This window comes from Procambarus clarkii, chromosome 28 (assembly GCF_040958095.1).
Source record: "Procambarus clarkii isolate CNS0578487 chromosome 28, FALCON_Pclarkii_2.0, whole genome shotgun sequence".
Lineage (NCBI taxonomy): Eukaryota > Metazoa > Arthropoda > Malacostraca > Decapoda > Cambaridae > Procambarus > Procambarus clarkii.
The window spans coordinates 10,722,309-10,747,167 of record NC_091177.1 but is presented as its reverse complement, the minus strand read 5'-3'; the positions used below and the strand labels follow the sequence as shown (position 1 = coordinate 10,747,167).

General features: G+C 40.3%; 1 long non-coding RNA gene across 1 annotated transcript in view; it reads left to right on the top strand.

Annotated features, from left to right (window-relative positions):
- LOC138369389 (uncharacterized) overlaps positions 1-24,859 on the top strand; it is a 387,359-nt gene that overhangs the window by 257,173 nt on the left and 105,327 nt on the right. The window lies entirely within an intron of this gene.

Below are 24,859 nucleotides of genomic sequence, written 5' to 3'. Positions count from 1 at the left end.
ACGCTATCCCAAAATTACACTCAGCCTTGAGCCTCTGACACTGGCCGGGCGTCAGACAGTATCTTGACCCGAGACTTTGCGTCGTCTTTGCCGCACTTCGTAATCGGATTAATTTTGCTGCTCCGAAGCATCGGCTGACGCCACAACACGGACGTGAACCACAACCTGCACCGAAAGCAATGCCCCCCTGCCAGTCTCTGCTTAACACTGTGGCACCTGACGTCTCCCCAGTACCATTATTCATTACAATGAAGTGAGGAACTGCAAAATCCGACCACAAGTTCAGCAAATGCTTGGAAATACGTCGCGAGGGAAGAGGTGGAGGCGGTGAAGACGACTGGAACGCAGGTGAGGCGGCTGAAACTTGCCTAAGCGCCCATCCTCCGGGAGTTGTAATTAGTTTTGCGGGATTTTGATTTCTGATTAGCGGCAGCGTGTTTACCTGGAGGTGCGTAAAGGGCGAGGGGCAAGAGATGGGGGAAAGAGAGAGAGAGAGGGAAGGAGAGTGGAGAAGATTGGGAAAGGTGTAGCAATATAACATTGAAGGTGTGGGATGGTAAGAATTGGAAATTAAAGCAAAATAAAATAACAAAGGCATTTGAAGCCATGGAACAATGGGAGACGGATGGGGTAGCTTGGCACACAGGTGACTGAATGCAGTATTGTGGAAAAGGTGGAAGAATAAGCTGGACACAACTTTTGTTTCCACTCTGGGATCATTTCCTAAATCTTTCACAACCCGTTGCAATGGTTACCTTAATATGACCATAATTATTGCTTGGAGGGCATCTGTTACTAAAATAAGGTGCAAAACTACAGCCTGGATCCTTAACCAGATTGAACATGGTAGAGTAGCTAATAGTGGAGGTTCACTTACAATGGAGCGGCTAAAAGTGTAAGGAACTGCTGAGGAGTGTTGGTGGAGGGGCCTCTGATGGTGAGGCCCTGGGGTGGAGGGGTTCGTGGTGCACCAGGTGAGTGTGGAGGGGACTTTGAAGGCGTCACTACTGAGGGGAGTCAGTTGCAGAAGGGCGTTGGTGAGGTCGACCGAGGTGGAAGAACTACCGAAGGGGCCGCAATGTGAAGAGTGGTCGTAGAGGAGAGCCCCTCAAAGGAGGGATACTTGAAAGAGCCCGTGGAAGAGGGAAGCCTTGGAGGATGGGTGAGTGGTGGAGAGAGTAGTGATGAAGGAACTCCTAGTGAACTCTTGTCTGCCATATTTAATTGAAAAATAAACAAGCAGAGTACCGGAATCAAGGAGGTTTGCCAATTTGATGCAGATTTTTAATAAGGGGAATTGATCACTTACGTTAAACTATCGCCAAGTTGGGTAATTGTCTATAGTAGGAAAATTCCTCGAGTCAATGATCACAAAAGCAACTAGTTTTTATTTTGAAAACAAAACGTTATTATATGATTTTCAAAGTGATTTTACTGAGGGATAATCGTGTTCAAGAATCATACACACATTTTTCAAGCAGGTGACTGTCGAAAGGATTGAGATTTTTTATATCCTAAATTTTGTAAAGGCTTTGATGATCGCCTTCATGAAAGTGGTATTAGAATGGCAGATGAATATGGTGTTGCATTGATTATCCTAAGCTGGAAAAGTTAATGTTTTTTTTAAAGAAACATAAAGTTAATATTGATTAAGTTGGGTCCGAGCTGAAAACCGTTGCAGGTGTAAAAGCCCAGGTCTCTGTCCTTGGACTTCACTTTGCATTACATATTTTAACTGTTTAGACAGAAATAAACGGAACCATTTTCCAATTTTCGGACTATAAACAAAGAGGCCGATAAAGACAAATGTCGGGTTTGGTGCCAGGATTACGATAATATCAGATCAGCTAGCAGATATCAGCTGCTCAATGATGAAATTGTCAAATATGAATACGAAAAAGAGCTGAAAATTATTTTTATTAGGGGTCAGAAGCCAAAAAATAATATATAAAAGTGGAAGGAAAAAGGAAAACACATCGAATGAATTTTTTCAGCTTTAGCTTGCTCTTGTGAAGCCCAAATAAGCTTTTACAGTTTAGATTTAGCTTTCCTATTATAGTATTAACATAAATTCACTAGAATGTCTTCAGAGAAGGATTGAGAAATTAGTTGCAGTAATAATAAACCTCCGTTACGAAGAATTACTGTTAGGTTTGTTTTTTTAGTTCATTTATTATGCACCCCACACCCATTCTGTGCATGATAGTGAAAAAAGGTTACAGAGGCACATAATGTGCTTAGGAACTAAACCCCTATAATTAATTTATCTAAGCAAGTTACAGTCTTGATAAGCTAGTTATGCAGTTTAATGAATATATCAACAATTGGTATGAAAATGACCTAAAGTATAGTCTTAAGGATAAGCAACTTACATATGTAATGAGTTAGCTTCATAATTTGATATGCTTTTTATGCACACTATACCCCACCCAGTGGATGATAGTGGAAAGGTTACAATCGCCCGCATTTACCACCTAGCGTTAGCAAACTAGGGATATTTAACTAATTTACATTATCTAGCCAAGCGAAGAATAAGGAATGATATGATTGCAGTATGCAAATTGAATAAAGGATATGCCAATGGATATAATAAAGTGTTGAATATATCGGCACAAAATAAAATTTGATAGAATGGACACAAACTAGAAATTTGGATGAAAAAATGACAGTGGTTAATATTGTATTGCAAATAAAGTTGTTGATTTATTGAACAAATTCCCGGGTAACGTAATGGACGCGGGATCCCTGGATTGTTTCAAGCGAAGTTTAGCATATAACATAAACAATTTAGCAGGGTGTAAACAGGAACTTCACATGACGAACCAATAGACCTTCCGTAGTTTACTATATTTCAACGTTCTAAAGTGGCAGATGGTCTCCCGGTGGGAGATTGCGTGGTCTTGGGGGGGCGCCTTCGGATGGATCCGAGGCAAATGGTCACGAGGAGGAGGGTCCCCTTGTTGAAGACGCAGCCGGGACTATATTGGAACGGCCAATGATGGTTTACCCTGCGGTAGAAAAGCCCGTGGTGGAAGGGTCTGTTGCTGAGGGCTCGTGGCATTGGGACGTATTTTACAGGGATCGTGGACGGGGAGGAGTTAGTGGAAGAGGGGTCCGTGGTGTTGCCTGGGCAGCGAGTGAGTGAGTGATGTACCACGTTAGTGGCGGTGACGGCTTCTTCTACTCGATAGTTGATCATTAGTTATGAGGCGGCGGCAACGATTATAAAGACATTTGCTGGTGTAAACAAATAGCCTGCTGAGATGTGTATTAATTTGTGTGTTTGTGGAATGTTTGTGTGTTACTGTGTACTCACCTAGTTGTGCTTGCGGGAGTTGAGTTTTGGCTCTTTGGTCCCGCATCTTAATTGTTAATCAACACACAACTGGTGTACAGATTCTGTACTGAATCTGCACACCAGTTGTGTGTGTGTGTGTATGTTTGTATATGTGTGTATGTATCTGTGCGTGTGTATGTATTCTCACCTAGTTATACTCACCTGTGTGTGTCTGCATGTGTCGTACCTAGTAGCCAGAACCGCTCTATTTGGCTTCGTAGGCAAGGTCTGTTTTGCCTAATTGGTAGAAAGATTCTATATATTTTATATGTAATTTTTTTTACGTAATTTTAAAGATTTTACATTAATATGTTAATGTATTTATTTCACAAGTGGTTTATCCCACGAAAGATTAACATATTCTTCATTCAGCATGACTTTTTAACACGTTTACGTCTATTTTTGCATATGTTAACCATTTCTAAAAATAATTGGTAAATTACAATTAGGATTTAGATCAGGGGTTTAAGATGAATCTGATTAAAATAAAAAATTACTATCCTATAAAATATAAGGAAAATTCAATCATTCCATAAGTTAAAATTCTTGAAACATTACTATTTAGAAAATTCGGCTAGATATAGAGCAGCAATGATGCTGCTTGAACATTAGTGATGGGGATGTTATATTTGTAATGTTACTTGAGGCGTACTGGTGGAGGATGTTATGTTAGTGATGCTGCATATAGAGAAGTGGAGGATGTTGTGTAAGTGATGCTTTATGTAGAGTATAGGTGGAGGATGTGTTAGTTATGCTGCCTGTAGAATACAAGTGAATGTTGTTCTGGTGATGCTGCATTGCAGTAAATATGGGGAATATTTTGTGTAATAGATTTGTATAGTATAAGAGAATAAGAAACATTACACTTGAAACCATATTATTAAAATAATAATTACACTAACGGGCGATATAGTAACTAGGGGAAACCTTCTTACTTAACGTCATATTTATTTAACGTCTTTACCAAACAACATATTTATATCTATAAGTCAAGTACCAGACACGTCAATGACTTTGCACAGCGTTTTCTCGTTCCATAACTTAGCATGTCGAAAACCCGTCAAAATATATAAAAATCCTAAATCTTTCCTATGGGTAGATGTTACATCAATTCTCAAAATATATTAATGTATTGGCGGAAATTCATGAAGAACTGTATTAGGAAAGATTTTTTTTCGCTTATGTAGCCCCACTTTGGTATCTACATTGTCATCATATAATTCATTGTGTCAGGGGACAGGAAGACTGTCAATACACACTACATGTTAGGCTTGTATTAGGGTAACCTCCTCCCCCACTCCTGGGTAGAATTACTGACCCTCCCCAGGATGTATCTCCACGACAGGCTGAGTAACTTCTGGGTACCTGTTTACTGCTATGTGGGCAGCGACATGAGGTGATAAGAAATGAGCCCAACCATATCAATCCCGCCAGGGATTTGAATCCAGAGTTCTCGATTGTGAGTCGAGAACGAGTACGACTGTACTACCGAGACCCTCATATGTTCCCTACCTCTCTCTTATCCTCTCTCTTATCCTCTCTCTTATCCTCTCTCTTATCCTCTCTCTTATCCTCTCTCTCCCTCTCTCTCTCTCTCTCTCTCTCTCTCTCTCTCTCTTATATTCCTTCTCTTACCTGACTAACTCCTGGGTTAGGAATTAGTCCTTCTCCTAACTCTTTCTCTTACCTTTTTCCTGACAGTTGATAGATATAAATTTATCGGATTTATAGCTCTTTCCGATCGGGGAAAGTATTGACTGATACAAATATGAACGAAAGCCTTTCTTCAGAGCTAATGCATAGTATAATTTAGATTAGGTTAGACTAATTAAGTAAGTAAGTTCAACATTAGGATCATGAAATAAGCCTTATGATTTTGGCATAATTAATATTTATATATACACCATATATCTACAAACATCAACATAAGCATATGCACATATTTATCCGTACACATATGCACTATAGAATATTGAATATTCACGCACGTGTGAGCACGCCTGACTGAACAATGAGCACGCACGAGTGGGGTCGACAGGAGCCAACACGTGCACACAACCATTGTCAACACCGGGACGTGCCGAGAGGACGCGTCCACCACGATATTGAGTCTCCGAGTGGCGTCTCAGTAAACCAAAAATGTATACTCACCCTTCTCCCCGATCTCTTTGCTGTTCCTCTGGACCCCTATGATGACAAGTGTTGGGAATCAGTGCCAAGTACTTGTGTTTGTTCAACACTACTTCTGTACACCAACTGATGAAGTAACTCTTGGCTATATTGAATTCATCATGTTTTATTCGACTTAATTTTGAGCCTGATTCATGGTTATCTCATATATATATATATATATATATATATATATATATATATATATATATATATCTAAATCCGTTAGATTTAGTATATTATTTTTGCATAAAACAACACAAAAATATACTTAAATTTACTTCACTAAATAGTGTATTACTGTATGAGGGAAGCTGCCTGTAGGTTAGAGGAGAATAACGTATGCTGAGTGTGTCTACACGTTCCCCACACTAAACACCATTATTCACCATAAGAACCATGCCACGATGCTGCAATGCCGTTGCTACAGGGCTATAGTAGAGCAGATAAGAGAGCCGCGAAGTATGGTGCTAGAACCATCCCAGCAAGAGATGTGCTGCTAGTGGGAAGAGCGGAGAGTAGCGGAGGCTGCGGCGCCGACGGCAGAGGCATCATCTCCAGAATTAAGATAATGCATATCTCTTGTTACTTGGTGACTCGAGGCGGCGTCGCCGCCCACGCCTGGCTTCCTGGAGTCGCCTAAGGCCCCCCGGCACTCCCAGCTGTCTGGCCCTCGATTGTTTACCCCCAACAATAGTGGTCGCTCTAAACTAAGGAGATGATTCCGACGGTGAATCAGGAGTCTATAGACGGTTTATAAATATGACGATTGTATACAGCAATGATAATAGTGCATTTGTCAAAAGTTTATTCATAATTTGTACTATCGTTCTGCCTGCCTGTGAAAATCTATTGTGTTTCGCCAAGTTTAGAGTCGATACTGATATTTTTTTTTTTTAAGAATAAAACCTGATTACGAAAATATACATCGGTATATTTTCATTGTGCACAGAAATTTTGAGAGCATCCTGTCAAAAGGTTATAGTAATTTAAAGACACGGAAGCTATAAGGGAAAGCTTGCTCGTCCAGAGGTCAGGTGATATTTGTGCAGGAGTCTGTGCTGGCAGTGAGTAGAAAATTTACACGAAAGATCTCGGATTAGGACTGCTGTGTCATATTTTTAGTAATGTGGTAAAAAAAACGCCGTACAACGGTGAAAATTTGGCCAACGATGTTGATTGTTATGTGGATCAGTGAACCTAGACATGACAGTGACACTGAGATAAAGCTGGGTAATTAATAAGTTATAGCAGTTCTTAAACATCTCGGTCACTCTTATAATAATGTTGACTCTATATATAGAATATGAAAAAGAAAGGCAATATAATGGATAGAGACAACAGAGAACCTCAAGAGGTTTATTGCTAGCACAACAACAATAAACTGTAGAGTGTGAAATGAAACGGATATACAATGTGGAGCACTTAGGACTGCTTAAACTAATATTGTGGTTCTGCGCAAAATATTAGTTGAAAAGAGAAAACTGAAGAGATATTGTAATCAGCAGTCTTATAATAATCGACGGTCACAAAGACAATAAGAGATTTAACAGAAGTATTTATTATGAAGAACTCGCATAAAATTATCAACAACCAGCTTACATTTCTGAATAACTATACCATTTACAAGACCAAGAAATAACAGTTTACATGTAAAAGGTAATGTTTAAGCTGACCAATGAATGTGCAAGGCAAGAATATCCAGTTCATTTATTAGGATAAATACTTCTCATGTTTTCATACATGCTTGGAGTATGTACTTTGTACATGGTACATACTGCATGGACATGGTATGTACATGGAGTCTTTGCCCGTTTGTATTTACTTTACCCGCCGCTTCTGGAAATGCAAAGATTTTTTTGCATTTAATTCAGAAGATTATATTATTAATTTCTTATATTTCAAAAATACTTTGAAAAAAATAGTGCGTAATTTTTTTGTGACATTATGCCACACTAAGAACAGGGCAATGAAGAGTTCTTATTATATTTTGTCATAATTTCCATGTGTTTTTCAGTACCTTTATAAAATATATTTTGTTTAGTATGGTAATTGTTCCGTCACTATGATCCTGGGAGAAAATCCTCCTCTTGAATGCATCCTTTCTCAATTCATAGCAAGTAAATTTTTTTGTTTTCTCGTAATCTCCATTCTTAACATAATTTTATGATTCACGCTATTCAGAAATGATTAAATGCCAATATTGGCATTAACGATTTGACCAAACTACAATTTACCATTATTCTGAGAGCATATTTCTTAGTCTCATTCAATAGTTACTAATTTCCAAGGAGCAAACTTTATACTTGCTAGCAAAAAATTTTTGCTTGCAAAAAGAAATGCAAAATCCAGCAAAAGAAATGCAAATCCATCAAACACTTAAGTGTGAACGTATGTCATCTGCATCTTCTACCTCGACAATGGCGGTTAACACTATGTTTATTTAACAGTTTACGGGCATCGAAGCACTAAGAGCTCGTCCATAACAGTGATCTTTTGTTGGGAACGTCTTCGTAACGCTTCGTAGCTCGTAAACTATTTAATAAATGCAGACCAAGCTTCCATGATCGACGTAAGAAGTACACGTAAGTGCTTGATAAATCGTGGACAAGAGGGTGCGGTAGTGGTGGATACGAGAGAGAGTTTCTGGCTGTTTTGGTGATGTTGGGTCGTAAAAGTAGCTTCTCTTCCTCCCTCTCCCATCTTGCATCAGAGAGAGGGAGATGTGAGGGAATAACTTTATTCTTTTATGTCCTCGCATGTGTCGCAATTGGAATTGTGGAATTTTCCTGGTAATAAATTATGTTATTATTCTTCGACTGATTTCCTGCCATATGTTCATTCTGGTTTTCTCTCTCTCTCTCTCTCTCTCTCTCTCTCTCTCTCTCTCTCTCTCTCTCTCTCTCTCTCTCTCTCTCTCTCTCTCTCTCTCTCTCTCTCTCTCTCTCTATACAAGTGTATTTACAAAAGAATGGGGCTGGAAGGAAAATATAATATTAGTGTTCAGTGAGAATCCACAAAGTCTTCTCTGAATACTCCTTATTTTCTTCTCCGAGGCTATGGGTCCCCACATTTGCACCAGAGGTGGTACCCTCTCAATCTTTTTAATATATATATATATATATATATATATATATATATATATATATATATATATATATATATATATATATATATATATATATATATATATATATATATATATAAAGTAGTAAAGAAGGGCTTGCGGGAGAGGGCGTGATGTGCCAACTAGACCTCGTACTCCAAAATAAACATAATAAAGATTAATTTCACGCCCGACAGCTACAGTGAAAAGACTCGCTTGTTGAATCTTCTCTGAGGAGGAAAAGAAAGAGAGGGAGTCAGAGAAGAAGAGAGTCTGAGAGAGAAAGAGAGAGAGGAGAGAGAGAGAGAGAGAGAGAGAGATGAATTTTACAAATCTCTGGTCAATTGGTAGATGTGATAAAGTAACCAATATACTAAACAACAATCTCCATGAAGGAAGACCTCAAGAATTTACGTAGTGTAAAGTCAGATTACAAAGATTGTGATGAATATATTATGTGTAACATTAACAGCAGTAAGAATTATTTAATAACAGATTGAGAGGATTAAGCTTCAGAAATCTTCTGGTACTGATGACATATTCAGTAGAGGATTGAAAGAATGCAAAGATGAGTTCAGTGAGCCATGTAAGAGTATTTGGTCACACCCAATTTCGTCCAGTATTTTTGCTTATTAAAGACATAGATTTTAATATTGGAAATTACATCAGCAAATTTTCAGATTTATGTATTGAAATCAGTACATGAATGGACAGATGTGGAACAATAAATGGCAGAACTAAGAAAGGTGAAGAGATGCCAAAAGAAGGCAGAAAAAGAGGAAGTAACCTTTTGAAAAGATCTGTAATTTGGTATAATCGATGGATACGAAGAAAGAACAGAAGTAGGAAAGTGGAACAAAAACATATTATAAAGACAGGAAATCATAAATGGAGTAGAAGCGAGAATGAGAGCATAGAAGGGGAGAGGAAAAATTCATGAGAGAACAGATGCAAGGGAGAAAAGAACAGAAGTTGGAGAGTAGTGGTGAGAGTTATCAAGGAAAACAGAGCAGAAATAGGAGAGAACATAGAGAAGGGAGGGGAGAACAGAGGTTTGAGAGGGAAGAACAGAGGCAAGAGAGGGGAGAACGGTGATAAATCGATACTGGGAAAATTGCGGTATAGTTGGAGCAGGGAAAATAAAATATATAAGAGTGGTGAGGGACAGGTAAATAACAGCGGCCTAGAGTAGAGATGAGAGAAGTAGAGAACAGAGAGAGGGAGTGTGGCAAGATGGAGAGAGAAAAGAAGGAATTGAAACAGGAAATAATGGATAGAGGAAGTGAAAAGGAAAACAGGGATTGAAAAATATAGGGGAAGGGGCAATGTTTGAAAGAAAAGATTGAGGAAACAAAATGAGAGAGAAACAGAGTCTAAGGGAGTGGTAGATGATGGTTTAGAAAAGAAGAGAAGCAGGTAGAAAGATTACAAAGGAATAATGTCTGCAAATAAATAATACGCTTTGGAGGAATGTAATCAATAGGTCTGAGAGAGGAACCTGCAGCATCATGAAAGCATGGACCCCAAGCAGCAAGCAGGTACATCCTGGACTATCCCATCATTCTCCTACATGAACAAGTGCGTCATCTCTATCCTCCAGGCGGGTCAGACATTTCTCCAGAAAGTTCAGTGTTCCTGTGTTCCCGTAGGCAGCGGGTCAAGGGTTAATGAATATAACGTCTACATCATTATGATAATCTGCCTTATAGATTGCTAGACCCATCGGATGTGTACTTATAGGTAGTTTATAAGCCTTGAGACGATTTGCTTTATCTTTTTATGACCTAACCTAGTATTTCTATAATGTTTTATGATATATTTTACCGGTACGATTAGAATTAACCAACAATACAAGACTACATTAAACCTGGTCAATAGGACTGTTACTCTATACTTAACATCATATATTACGAATTTTCTTTTTGGTCGGGTTTTCCGATATTCATGAGGAAAATCTTGTACCCTTTTAATATCTAGTCCAATCTTAAAGAAGAGGCTGCTCTCTCTTGTTAATCATATCTTCTCGCAACTTTACTTCACACAGAATTAAAGGTCCTCTTACTTCATTACTTAAGGTTAATTTAAGAGTTGTCAAGAGTGTTTTGTACTGCATTTCGGGCAGCGAACGGTAGAAGTTGTAGTATTCTATCCCACTATTGGTGGCGTTAGCGCAGAACGTCCAGATCATCGACCTGAGCGGCTGAGGGAATCTCTGCTGTGCACCTTGGCTTTCTGAGCGTTAAGGTTTAGATTGGCGTTGCTGTTCCACTTCTAGACTCGCAAAATTGCTAAAAAAAAATTTGTGGTATAGTTGTGACCACTGTTGACCAGACCACACACTAGAAAATGAAGGGACGACGACGTTTCGGTCCGTCCTGGACCATTCTGAAGTCGATTGTTGTTCTACTCGATAATCGACTTGAGAATGGCCCAGGACGGACCGAAACGTCGTCGTCCCTTCATTTTCTAGTGTGTGGTCTGGTCAACATATTTCAACCACGTTATTATGACTTATAATCTACTTATGACCACTATTTGTTTGGACGACCTTAGGGAATCCAAAGGTGGTAAAGAGTTTGTAGATGGCACCTATTATAGAGTTGGAGGTAATGTTGTATAATAGTAGGGCCATTATTCTCCTGGTACAGGCACCAGTGGCTCGGAAGTGGGAGTGAACGTGGATCACAAGAGTGCATGTAGTGAGAGTGAACGTGGATCACAAGAGTGCATGTAGTGAGAGTGAACGTGGATCACAAGAGTGCATGTAGTGGGAGTGAACGTGGATCACAAGAGTGCATGTAGTGGGAGTATGCGTGTGATAGAGGTGGGAGATTCTCTGAAGGGGAGTTAAAGGGAAATGGAGTAAATGTTGGGGTTAAGGGGATGCTCGGGCAGGTCAGGAGCCGCGTGTGATCTTGGGCGAGACGCTAACGGATGTGATAGAGAAATAGGTGCGAAACAAACGGGAGAGGAGGGGATAGAAGGAAAAGACGAAACAGATAGAAAAGAGAGCGAGGGAAGAAAGGAGCTGGGAGAGAAGAAGGGGGCGTGAGAGAGTGGAGGGTGTGCAAGTGGAAAGAGAGTGACAAACAGAAGAGAGGGATGGGATGGAACAGGTGTTAAATAGAGGGGGGGAGGAGGGAGGGAAGGTGGTGATCGTAGGGCCAGCGTGTGGGAGGGAGAGGAATCTAGTGAGTAGGAGGGGGGGGAGGGATGAGGAGTGGGGGACAGCGAAGGGTGGACGAGAGAGAGAGAGAGAGAGAGAGAGAGAGAGAGAGAGAGAGAGAGAGAGAGAGTGGTCGAGAGGCCAGGGTGATCGAGAGGCCAGGGTGGTCGAGAGGCCAGGGTGGTCGAGAGGCCAGGGTGGTCGAGAGGCCAGGGTGGTCGAGAGACCAGTGTAGTCCAGATCACAGGATGGTCGAGAGGCCAAGGTGGCCTAGAGGCCAGGCTGGTCGAGAGGCCAGGCTGGTCGAGAAGCCAGGGTGGTCGAGAAGCCAGGGTGGTCGAGAGGCCAGGGTGGTCGAGAGCGCGGGACGGCTGGGGAGAGTATCTGTGATAGGATCATAATCATCCTCATCACAGAGTTTACGGGTAATTAGACACGAAGATTCACTCTAAGGACCGCCCGCCCTCTTTTCACCCATCCTCCCCCAATTCTCTCTTTTCCCCATGGCTCTCTGATACGTGTATTTTCCTCGGCCAAGTTCAGCCAGTGTTGTGTGTGTGTGTGTGAGGTGGCAGCCTTGTTGCAAGGGAATGTTGCAGAGGTTCTGGGAGCATGGCTTGCAACGTTGCGAGTCCCGCGTTGATGACATTATCAGTAATCTCTGATTGCCCTTCACAAGACAAAGTTGAGTTGCTACTTTGTTTCCGGGACACGTTGGTGGAAGAGGCCCCTGATCTGCACTGGTGTAACATCAAGCTGGGCTGCGTTTGATTATGTTGTATTACTTGGGTATATTTCTGATGTAATGTTACTGAAAAGCTTTATTAATAAGTATTTTGAGGTTAAAACAGTTAAAATAATGATATCATTAAGAGAGTCCTTGCCACAGCTCAGAGCCCAAGAGAGAAAAATCTCGCTTCTGACCAAAAATCTATTTAATCCTAGTGTTCGCAAAGATGGCATCACAATATACCCCCTGGAAGAAAGATAGACAGCTGGTGTGGGACTACACCTGTGTATCCACCTCGGCTGATACCTGTATATCATTCAGTGTTAATCAGGCACGTGGTGTGGCTAACCTTAGGGAGCCAGTAAAATCAAACAGGTATACAAGCAACTGCGTCATCTCTACACACGTTTGTCCCAGAGCAGCTGAGACGCTTGGCCCCCTGGAGCAAGGGTGTCACGAGCTTTCTCGAAGAAATGTGTTGACATTAACAGAGACCCAAGAGATGTCTGATTCTTGTTTCAGAGTTCCAATTTGGAGATCCAGAGGGTGAAACCGCTTACAGTTTCCTCTGTTTCTGTCCTGAAGCTGAGGCACTCAAAGGCATTCACAACATTTAACCATTAATTGTTTGCACTAAACTGTAACCTTTAGCTTTAAAAAATCAAATAAATCAAAATATAACAAAAGAAAGGGGTAGAAGGACAACAATTATGGACACTCTAATGCTTAGTATGTTACTTTTTTTTCCCCAAGTCTCTTGGTTTCCTTTTAAGCGACAATGACTCACCTTTAAGGGTTACACCCCCTATGAACAACTGTTTCAAGTACATCATAATTTTTGTTAACGTTTCTGTTTCCTTTTTTAATGCTTCTTGCTACTTTGATCTACATAGTTTTTCCAGCTTACCGGAGTCATTCAATAATAATAACTTTAATGCACGTGGAATTGGTCCTTTACTCCAATTGTGGTTGCTTTTATTTTACGTTTGTCAGAAAATACTCCCTGCTCTCCTACTAAATGCTCCCTACCCTTCACCTACACTTCTGTTCCATGGTCTCCACCTACACACTGCTCCTCGGAGTAGTGTGTAGGCGGCCTCCAGCCACCACTATGACTTGAGGCCCTCTGTTACCAACACAGAAGCCTGAGGCAACGCCTCGAGAGGCCTTGTGACAGTGAGTGGCAGCCCGGCCCCGGAGACGACCTACCTGACGGAGGCATCAACTCCTGTGGGACTCTATCACATTAGCCTGGAGTTGCCAGAGTCGCCGCACTCCTTGTCAACGGCGCCTGGCACTCACAAGTGCTGGTAAAACAGAGGGAGAGTGGCAATCGGGTCCCATTAGTACAGCTAGTGCCTGGCACTCTGGTCCACTTGCATCAACGGGAGCCTGGCACTCTGGTCCTCTGATAACAGCGAAAGTCTAGCAGATATTAAACATTTGCTTGTGGTAAGAGGTTATTTAAGAGGTTCGTGAACGATTAATCAAGCAAACTGGTAATTAGCTCATTACATTTGTAATATTTTCATCAACTCACCACGTTTTTTAGATGTTTCTGGAAAAATTAAATAACAATTTGTAAAATCTTGACAAAATTTATTTTGTGTAATATGAAAAGCTATTTTTAGTAATAAAAATATTGACAGAACAAAAGTGGAAGTTTTCAAGAGGTAATTGGACAGATTCTTGCTGGAAGGACGGGATCAGTCAGGTTGTAATGGATATATGGGCGTACGGGTCACTTCAAGGAACAGAATGACGGATCAATAGCGCATCAAATTAGCCAGGCTCCCGATTGGGCTTGGAGATTTGAAAAATCACGAAACCAATTATACGTACTCAAAGGCGATAGTTTCTCTACAACACAGACGAGAGAGATGTCGAAATCAAGACTGTAGTAAGGCCAGGTGAACTATATTGATCGGCTCAGTATAATGCTGCCATTCATCACAGGCTTATGCACAGAGCCCAACAGCTCTTAGGCGAGCCTTAGGAGTTATGAGTAAGTTATTAAAACTTTCATCACCAATTCGAACTTGTGGGATTAGGTAATTGATTATATTTATCAATCAATAAGAAGAAAAAAGAATAGGAAGAAAAACAGGAAAAATCGAGGAACAGAAAGGGCTAACGAATCGAATCGCTGAGCTAACTAGTCACACCTACCTGCCTCCTTCCTAAACCCTCTTCCCCCCCCCCACTCATAGTACCCCACCTCCCTCCATCACAACAGCTTACCGCTCTACACACATACACACACTACAACATTTCCCCACTTCCCCCCACCACTCCACCGCACTTTTCCTTTCCACTCAACTGATTGGCCATCACCTACCAACTAACACATAATAAGCTATTAGTCTTTCCATTCTGTAATGGAAGGAGTAATAACTCTTTCCCCTTCCACTAAGCAGTGTTTAAGTCCTGCTAGAGGATCTTTGATACTAATACACTAATAGATAGATATATAATACACACAGAGGTGTACCTAGCGTCTCGGTGTATATACACTGAAAGTATTATATACTCCTCGACGTGTTCTAGACTAAAGTATGTCTACTGTTTGGTCAGTGAGCTTTTTTGGTGGTCTTAATAACCCTTCAGAGGCTGATAGACCTTAAGCCAACATCAGACCAAAGCGAATTTAAGTGCCGAGGGGCTTTCTATAAATCAGCTTTTAAGATCTTATAACTTACTTTCAATATTCAGCATTTTTGCTAATAACTTATAACTAATTAAGCATTACAAAATTAAAATGCAAATTAATCTTGATTTACACCGTCACGCGAGAGAGTGACAACCAGAATTAATCACGTACTTGCTGCAAACTGTCCTCGGGCTAGGCTTGTTAACGCGGCGACCGACCCTCAAGACGCACTCATCCATTTTAACGTAATGTATATTCATTTATCCCATATATAAATTTAGAGTTCGAATAGTGGTCGTCAGGGAAGCACTGCTCTAGAAATGTTCGAACATCATCAGGTGTGATTCATGTGACAGGTGTTTATTAATTTATAAACAGTAGGTTTGGCGGCTGCAAGCAATGAACATTTGGCTTTTGTTGATGAGGGTGGGCTGTTGTTGATGATTACGGACTTTTATTGATGAGGACAGGCTGTTGTTGATGAAAACGGCTGTTGTTGATGAGTACGGGCTGCTGTTGATGAGGACAGATAGTTGTTGATGAGGACAGACAGTTGTTGATGAGGACGAGCTGTTGTTTGATGATTATGGACTGTTGTTGACGCGGACGAGCTGTTGATGATTGCGCGCTGTTATTGATGAGGACGTGCTGATGTTGATGAAAACGACGGTTGTTGATGAGTACGGGCTGTTGTTAATGAGTACGGGCTGTTGTTTATGAGTACGGGCTGTTGTCGATGAGTACAGGCTGTGGTTGATGAGTACGGGCTATGGTTGATGAGTACGGGCTATGGTTGATGAGTACAGGCTGTGGTTGATGAGTACAGGCTGTGGTTGATGAGTACAGGCTGTGGTTGATGAGTACGGGCTGTGGTTGATGAGTACGGGCTGAAAGAAGCAGGTCTTCATTCACCTTATAAACGAAACTGAAATATTGTGGGTCTGAGACAAGTCTCGAAACTCTAGCCATTTGCTTTAAATTATCGTTCAATATATCGTGTTCGGGCTCGAGCTGTTCGGGACGGAACAACACTCAAGCCATAAAATTGTCAAATATATTTATTTTAAAGTAAGTTTCAAAGGTATAAATAATTGCGAGGTCTTGGGTGATAAAGCTTCCAGTTATCGTTAAATAAAACATTATACACATTAAATAAGACTCAGAGATTTGATGTATTATAGGACAGTTGGGAAACGTGGCTTAGCACGAGTGCCTGAAGTCGATAATGTTGATGCCTGCAGTGTGATTTCTACAGTGTAATGCCTGTAATGAGATGCCTGCGGTGTGTCCAGCAGTGTGATGTCCACAGTGATGACATCACACTGCTGGACACACCAATAAGATATCAATAGGTAGCTTTAGGACATCACAGCCTGCAGTGTGATTTCTACAGTGTGATGCCTGAAGTATGAGGCTTGATTCATCCATGAAGTGTGATCGCTGGGGTGTGATGCATGCAGTATAATGTTATTGCTGAACAAAGCTATCAATTGGCCTTCTGTAGTTTCGTATATTCTTATGTTATTATATTATCTCGGTTTTCACGCTTTACTTCTCTGATTATCTCTCGCCTCTTTTCGCCTCACCTTCCTTCTTACTCTCGTAAGAAAAGTAAGTAATTCTTACTCTCTCTCCCACAAGTTACGGTGGCTTAATTTTTATAAATCAATCAATTAATTTCTCTTACAAGTTACAGCCACGCTCCTGGGCCAGGTAAGTCCACTACGGGCTCACCATAGCCCGTGCTACTTGGAACTTTTGATCCGAGTAGCTGAATCTAAAACAACAACAACTGTCTCTCAATCCTCTGTCACCACTAGATAAGGTTATCTTGAGGTTATCTTGAGATGATTTCGGGGCTTTTAGTGTCCCCGCGGCCCGGTCCTCGACCAGGCCTCCACCCCCAGGAAGCAGCTCGTGACAGCTGACTAACACCCAGGTACCTATTTTACTGCTAGGTAACAGGGGCATAGGGTGAAAGAAACTCTGCCCATTGTTTCTCGCCGGCGCCTGGGATCGAACCCAGGACCACAGGATCACAAGTCCAGTGTGCTATCCGCTCGGCCGACCCGGCTCCCCTCCCCAGGTTACAGGATGAACCAAGACGTTGACGCTTTCATTTCATTTCTCATTTGTGTTACTCATCTCATCCACGTTGTTGTGTCTCATTCTCTTATACCTAAAAATATCTGTAATTTCAGTCGAACGGAAGAATCGAATTAGAAATAAACATTTGTACCAGATTTATAATGAGGAACAGAACATAGGATGCATGAGCAAATTAACAAACACTGGGGAAGATTCATTGTAGAATGAGTTGACATTTGTGGTTGTTGAATGCCTTTACTCGATTTATTTTCCTGTTCCTCATTTACGTTAACGAAGACGAAGTGGCCAAAAAAATAATAAAATTTAAGAAATAGTTGTCAAATGTGTGAAGTCTCACGAGAGTACAGAGTGAATGCGATTTGCCATCTTTTCTTTTAATTCTCGCGACCAAAATTCAATTTTCATCAAGGCAAACTTGACTCGAGTCGTACGGAACACTCTGTTAGCTTTTAGAGAAGAAAATAACTCAGAGTGACAGTTGCTAATTAAGAAACAGTCAAAACTCTTGCCCGAGTAAAAAAAATATAAACCACCAAGTTTTCCAACTGGATAACGTCTGCAACACAGAGAAGAATTCTTTACAGAAGACGCAGAACAGTTTAGTGGTTACATGGTTGTTTTTACTGATAATTAATAATTATGCAGATAAATAATTATAATAATAAAGTCAACAGCATCACGAAGAATCATCACAAACTCCCACCAGCGAATCAGCTAAAACAGCATCTCCGTCATTTCCTAGAGTACTCAAATGTACAAAAGTGTCAGGCATTCCCTCTGGTTGGTACCTGGTTGATAACTGGTTGATACCTGGTTGATGGGGTTTTGGGAGTTCTTCTACTCCCCAAGCCCAGCCCGAGGCCAGGCTAAAGTTGTGAGAGTTTGGTCAACTAGGCTGTTGCTTGGAGCGGCCCGCAAGCCCACATATCCACCACAGCCCGGTTGGTCCGGCACTCCTTGGAGGAAACAATCTAGTTTCTTCTTGAAGATGTCCACAGTTGTTCCTGCAATATTTCTTATGCTCGCTGGGAGGGTGTTGAGCAACCGCGGACCTCTGATGTTCATACAGTGATCTCTGATTGTGCCTATGGCACCACCTGCTCTTCGCTGGTTCTGTTCTGCATTTTCTTCCATATCGTTCACTCCAATACGTTGTTTTTCTAGAAAAAAAGCATTGCATATGTAGACTTTCCGCCAATTCTCTGCAGGCTTATCCCATCCAATTCCCATTGTCTTATATGTTCTTCATTTCTTGAAATGTCATTCACATTCTATTATCTTTTCGAATGTATTATCCACTAACAATCTCAATGATCATATCGGATACATAACTCTTCCACCCGGTACACATCCCTTGTTCATCATTAACACATTTGTTTGTTATCATGTGCAGAAAATTTCTTCTAAACACAATCCTGTCACTAACGTGGCTTACTGAACATGTAAGACCTAAAATTCATTCGTTTTGCAATCAACAAAATTATTGTTACCTCTATACAATGATATTTTTGTGTCCCTGAATTGTATAATTACATTGCTAAGCTAAATGCGGAAAAACATATATATCCGAGTCCGAGGGAAAAAAAGTAAATTAGAAAATTAACAACTTGACACAATAAGTTATTGCATGTCTGGGTAGGGGTCAGTTTTATGTCAACGATGTCTTTCAGGGCTCCTTCCAACGTTTTGTAAGCCGTTGAGATGTTTTTGTAGAAGCGTTTAATAGGTATGATAAATCGGTTGACTTTCCTTTTAATGATTCTGTCAACGTTTCTGCTAGAGTATCAATTGTTAATATGAACGTAAATATGTCGAGAAACTGCCTTACTATGCCAAGGTCCTTATCAACCTGCTTCCAACTGGAGCAGTGAGTGAGAGAGCATGGTTGGCATGAGCGTTGACAGTACTTTGCTTGTTCCTATCAGTTCACTCACTCCTAGCGTTAAGACACATTCGTAAACAAGCTTCTTTTGTTTAGACTGCAGTATGAAACCCACCATTTCTTCTAAGACTGTTCCATCTTGGAAAGGCAGCATTGCAGGCCATCTCGTAAGTGAAACTAAGCTCAGAACTTTATCGAAGACTTAATTAATTTAAGCTTTTGCAAGTGTTCCTTGCCAGGTATCTATATATAAACATTATCAGTGTACCTACAGTAGACGTCACGTTTTAGGTTAATTCTAACAAGGACTTTCTGATCAATAGTACACGAGGTTATCTGGCCTCAGATAAGGTGTCTTTTGTAGTACATGCTTCCAACAGATGACTAAGTATTCCATTTGGGATGTCACGAGGCGTGCAAACTTTATCCCTATAAGTTTTATCCATCATTATATCACATGTTTTATTAGCGAGCACGCTGGTGAACAGCGACTCAACATCCAGGGAAAATCTCACACCCGATGCCCCGTGACCCTCGCAATAAGTTAAAAAAAATCCCTTGGAGGCTTAAGTCTTAACGGAGATGTCACGTATGGAGTCGATTTCTAGGTTTTGGGTCTTTATATTACTAGAGACATGCCCAGGTTTTCTCTTTCCAATAGCTTTCGGTAGGTGAAGTCCAGACATTTTGGCATTAACAATTGCACCCAATTTGTTAACCTTTCTTTTAAATTCGATGAGGCTTATTTTCTCAATATATTCATCTTTTTAGAATCGGTAATATTTGCTAGTTATTACCGTTTCTAACAACTACTTCCTTACACAGAGTAATCACACTAACGTGATGGCATCAATGAGAAAATCCGTAGGAGCAGTGATGAGGGTTCGAACCTATGGGGTGGATCTTCCTAGCTACTTCCTTATTCTCAGGAAGTTTCATATCTGCCGGTTTGAACTTTGGATGTTGATACCCCGGAAATTTCTAAATCCATATCGGGTTCGAGTAACCTCAATGGGACCTCCAAACTTTAACATTAGTTCTCAGTAGGTCGTTGTCATTCTGGCGATTTAAGTCTGCAAATTTTCTCGAGAAATCTGTTAATGTTGGTCACTAGGTCAGTCAAGTCATAGAAAACCAGATGTGTTACTGTCATTCCTCTAAATTCTCGTTGCTGTCAGATTGTAAATTAATTCTCTGTGATTCATTAGTTAGCATTGCAAGAGAGAGACCTTATAACAAATGAATATCATATTAGATTGTGCATCTTCTTTAACATCAGCATAATAATTATTATTTTTCTGCAATTAGTCGATGTGCTTTGAAAACTTGTTTGAACAGTTTTTAAAAATTTAACACCCTAAATTTATTTTTTTGAAGGAGAAGATCTCATCACTGATACTTCTGTATTATAGTTATACTTAACGAACTTGCCGCCTCTGCTGCAATCTTTTCTAAGTGGATACGAGATTCTTCAAAATTATTACTAGGAAAATTAAGATATACTGATTACCATAGTATTTTGGTGAGTTTAAAGGTTCTTTGGAGGACTAATTACACCCCTATAATGGATTCTGATTTCACAGCTTAATGTGAATGCCAGTGAGGACGTCCTTGGTATGAAAAACATATAAGTCTGCAAACTATTAGAGCATGCAAGTCTATGTAGCTAAGACCGGCTAACCGATCTTTTCTGCATAATTTTATCCTTATTTAGTATATTTCAGCGCTTTGATTTGTTTCTATCAATATAATTAGGCTTCTCATTATATTTATCAGTATAATTAGGCATCTCTACGAAGTATCTACTAAATGTATATTTTAAAATGATAAGAAAATATCAATTTATTACAACGTTAGCATGAAAGATGCATTCATGTATAAACGGCAGCATTGTAAATTAAAAAATAATCTCAATCTCTCTGAAACGTCTGATCGAGAGAGCGCGGGGCTCTGCAAAAGTTTATAATACAGTTATGAAAGTTTGGTTAATTGTTTCAGAAGCTTACTTCTAAATAAGCTTAATCTCTACGTCGTCAGATTGATTGATGACCAGTTCGGTTGCTGTTGATCGCTGCCATGGTTGATCACTGCTGTGTTGGATCATTGCTCTGATGGATTACTGTTATGTTGGATTAATGTTGTGATGGAATACTGTTGTGTTAGATCACTGCTCTGTTGGATCACTGTTGTCTTGGATCACTACTGTTTTGAATCCGTGTTACTCTGAATAAGTAACTTATTATCTCTTAAGGATATAAAGATATTCCTTCCATCAGTTAGGAAAAAGCCATTTATGTGTTTGGCAATTTTGTCTTTCCTGAGTTTTTTAAGGTCTCGTTGTGGCTTGAAACATATTGTTATAAAGGGTCAGTAAAACAGAGCTAGAGCTCAACATTTATTGTCGATTCAGGTAATTATGTACAATAGTGTGGAGGGCAGAAGATAGGTGGGTGAAGCACGTTCCTGAGAGGCAAGCGAAGCACAACTTCCCCTGCCTCCCTCCAAGATACACACGTGGGTGAAGCACTGACAGAGAGGCAAGCGAAGCACTATTTCCCCTGCCTCCCTCCAAGATACACACGTGGGTGAAGCACTGACAGAGAGGCAAGCGAAGCACTATTTCCCCTGCCTCCCTCCAAGATACACACGTGGGTGAAGCACTGACAGAGAGGCAAGTGAGGCACTACTTCCCCTGCCTCCCTCCAAGATACACACGTGGGTGAAGCACTGACAGAGAGGCAAGCGAGGCACTACTTCCCCTGCCTCCCTCCAAGATACACACGTGGGTAAAGCACTGACAGAGAGGCAAGTGAGGCACTACTTCCCCTGCCTCCCTCCAAGATACACACGTGGGTGAAGCACTGACAGAGAGGCAAGTGAGGCACTACTTCCCCTGCCTCCCTCCAAGATACACACTATGGCATCTTCAGAATGTTATACAATAAGCTATCATTGCATATATTCACATGAAATGTTTAATATCTATTATGTCTCATCTTTCCTTCTACACTACCCATACAGATTTTGGAGACACATTTGTTAGTGATAATGCACCTTATTTTGTGGTTATGAGGTATATGTACAGGACATAACCAGTGCCTCGCCCTACTTCACACAGTACTCTACTGAGCATGAACTCTACACACACGAGTTCTCTCCACAGTGTCAATGTGGCACAGAGGCTATTACAGCATAAGTGCTAACAAGATTTGTGATCCTGAAGACACATGCAAGAATGCAGTTGTCGTTTACATATATTGTTTACATCCAGTGTGATATAGGATGTAAGAACTCGTGTAGGCATTGTAAGTGTGAAGGGGAAGATGGCACACTGCGCACCAAGGCATGAATATAAGCTCATGAGGACCGCTCTGAGGAACGTGGCAGTCTCCAGTATGCGCCTGGACACTTATGTACCAAGTGTCCACCACAATATTAAATGCACTGAACAACACAAGCGATATGTATACATTATGGTATATTCACACAATGGATAACAAGTCAATGATCCATAGAGAGGAAGACAAATAGAAGCTTGTAGTCGCCTTTTGTTAACGTAGTTCAACTTATAAAGAGAAACCAAAATGCCGAGAAAAGAAAGAAACAAAATTATTGACTAGAAATGTAAACAAAATTGTCATTACATGATAGATGATTTATTGTGAATAAAGTGTCACCACTCAAAATCCCCTTACATGAAAATGTTTATGAGACAACATACAAGGCGATAGGATGGACTCTATAAATGATTGCTACACTTTGGGGATCTAGTAAAGACGACTAGACTATGAGAAATGTTCTCTGTCACACTCTTAGGGATGAAATATTGCTCAGTGGCGGAACAGTGAAGGGAAAACATAAACTGCATTCAATGTGTGTTTCAAAGCTTAATTTTATAGTTCATTTATTTTGATAAATACGTAGACGGTGCGTTGTTTTGGTAGAAGTCGACAAGTGCTCACACATACACTATTATATCCAGTAGACTGACAAATTATTTAGTAAATTCTGAATCACAAATTCTGGCATATAATCTAATATATCTTGGAAGATTTCGACATTCTGTGATTTAACACAATGAGTTATGCATGACATACTGCATTTGCTTTATGATACCCAACAGCTCACCCTCTCTACTGATTCCAGAAAACTGTTAGAGAGATCAGTGGCAGTGGCAAGTCCCTGAAAGCACTTGTGCAGTTATCCAGTCAGGAACCAGCAGTACAACAGCAGCCAGTGTTGACAGTCACCCAATTAGGAGTCAGCCCTAGGACAATCTTCCAGTCAAGAGTCAATAATAGCTGAGGCCTATAGCCATGACCCAGCACTAAGTCATTTTGATAGGCATCAGCACTGACAGAGTCCTCCAGCAAGCAAGGAGCGAGCGGATGCCAATTTCTCCAGCCTGGAGTCGCAGACTCCTTAAGCAAGAATACCATGGCTATCACCGTAAAGTTCGCTGCCATCTGATAAAATCATCACCTCTATTCATTTGCCACCACGCTTACACTCGTTACCTCCTCTCATACCACCACCACAATTATCTCTGTTGATTTTCTTGCTGGCGAAACAAAGCTCTCAATTCAGCGTTTCTTCTGACTGATTTATAAATCAGGTTCGAAGGTCTCAAAGACATACTTGACTCATTGATGACCATAGATAATATTTTAACCACATGAAGATCCAAATTAATTGTCATCAAATACTGTATATTGGTGTCTGACAGTGTATACTTTTGGCTGTCAGTATACACCTATTTCTAACATTGTATGCATATATATTTGGCACTGTAAACAGGTGTATGAAACGCCACACATGTATCTGACACTGTAGACACATTACTGGTGCAATACACACATGAATGTTTCTGTACTGTATAGTGTGTCTAGTGCTGTATACAGGTATCTTGCATTTTGCTAGGATGGTCGGCACTGTGTACAGGTGTCAATCATACTGTTTACCGATGCTTAACACTTGGGACAGGTGTCTGACACTGTGTACACATACATGATACTGTGTACAAATTTTCGATTCTGTAAACAGGCATTTGGTATCTTGTACAGGTGTGTGTGGCTCTCCTGGCTCTAGTCAGCAATAATCTTCTCCCAGGTCAGCACCAATTGCTGACGACAGTAGTTCATGATGCTGAGTGCAGCGACGGAAAAACCACACTGTTAGAGACCTAAAAGTTGCACTTACTGGTCACATAACCTTGCTCAAGAGTTCCCTTTACTCGGTCGTCTACACAATTTTTAGCGTGTGTTCTAGACATCAGAATTCTCGTTGAAATCGCTTTGGGATCTCTCGTCATCCGTGGCCCTTTTCACTGGTTAGAATTGTTTAGATCTTGCACAGCTGTTGCAACGGGGCTGATTTGTGATATTGCTTATATATAAATATATATATATATATATATATATATATATATATATATATATATATATATATATATATATATATATATATATATATGTGTGTATATATATATATATATAAATATATATATATATATATATATATATATATATATATATATATATATATATATATATATATATATATATATATATATATATATACATATATATTATCAGTAACATTTGGATTATTGCGTTTGTAAATTGTGTATATGTCTAAATCATCATTGTTACTGCCACGTCCTGCTCACTGGGTGTAGCGAAATATTTACACACAAATTTTTGTTGGCAGG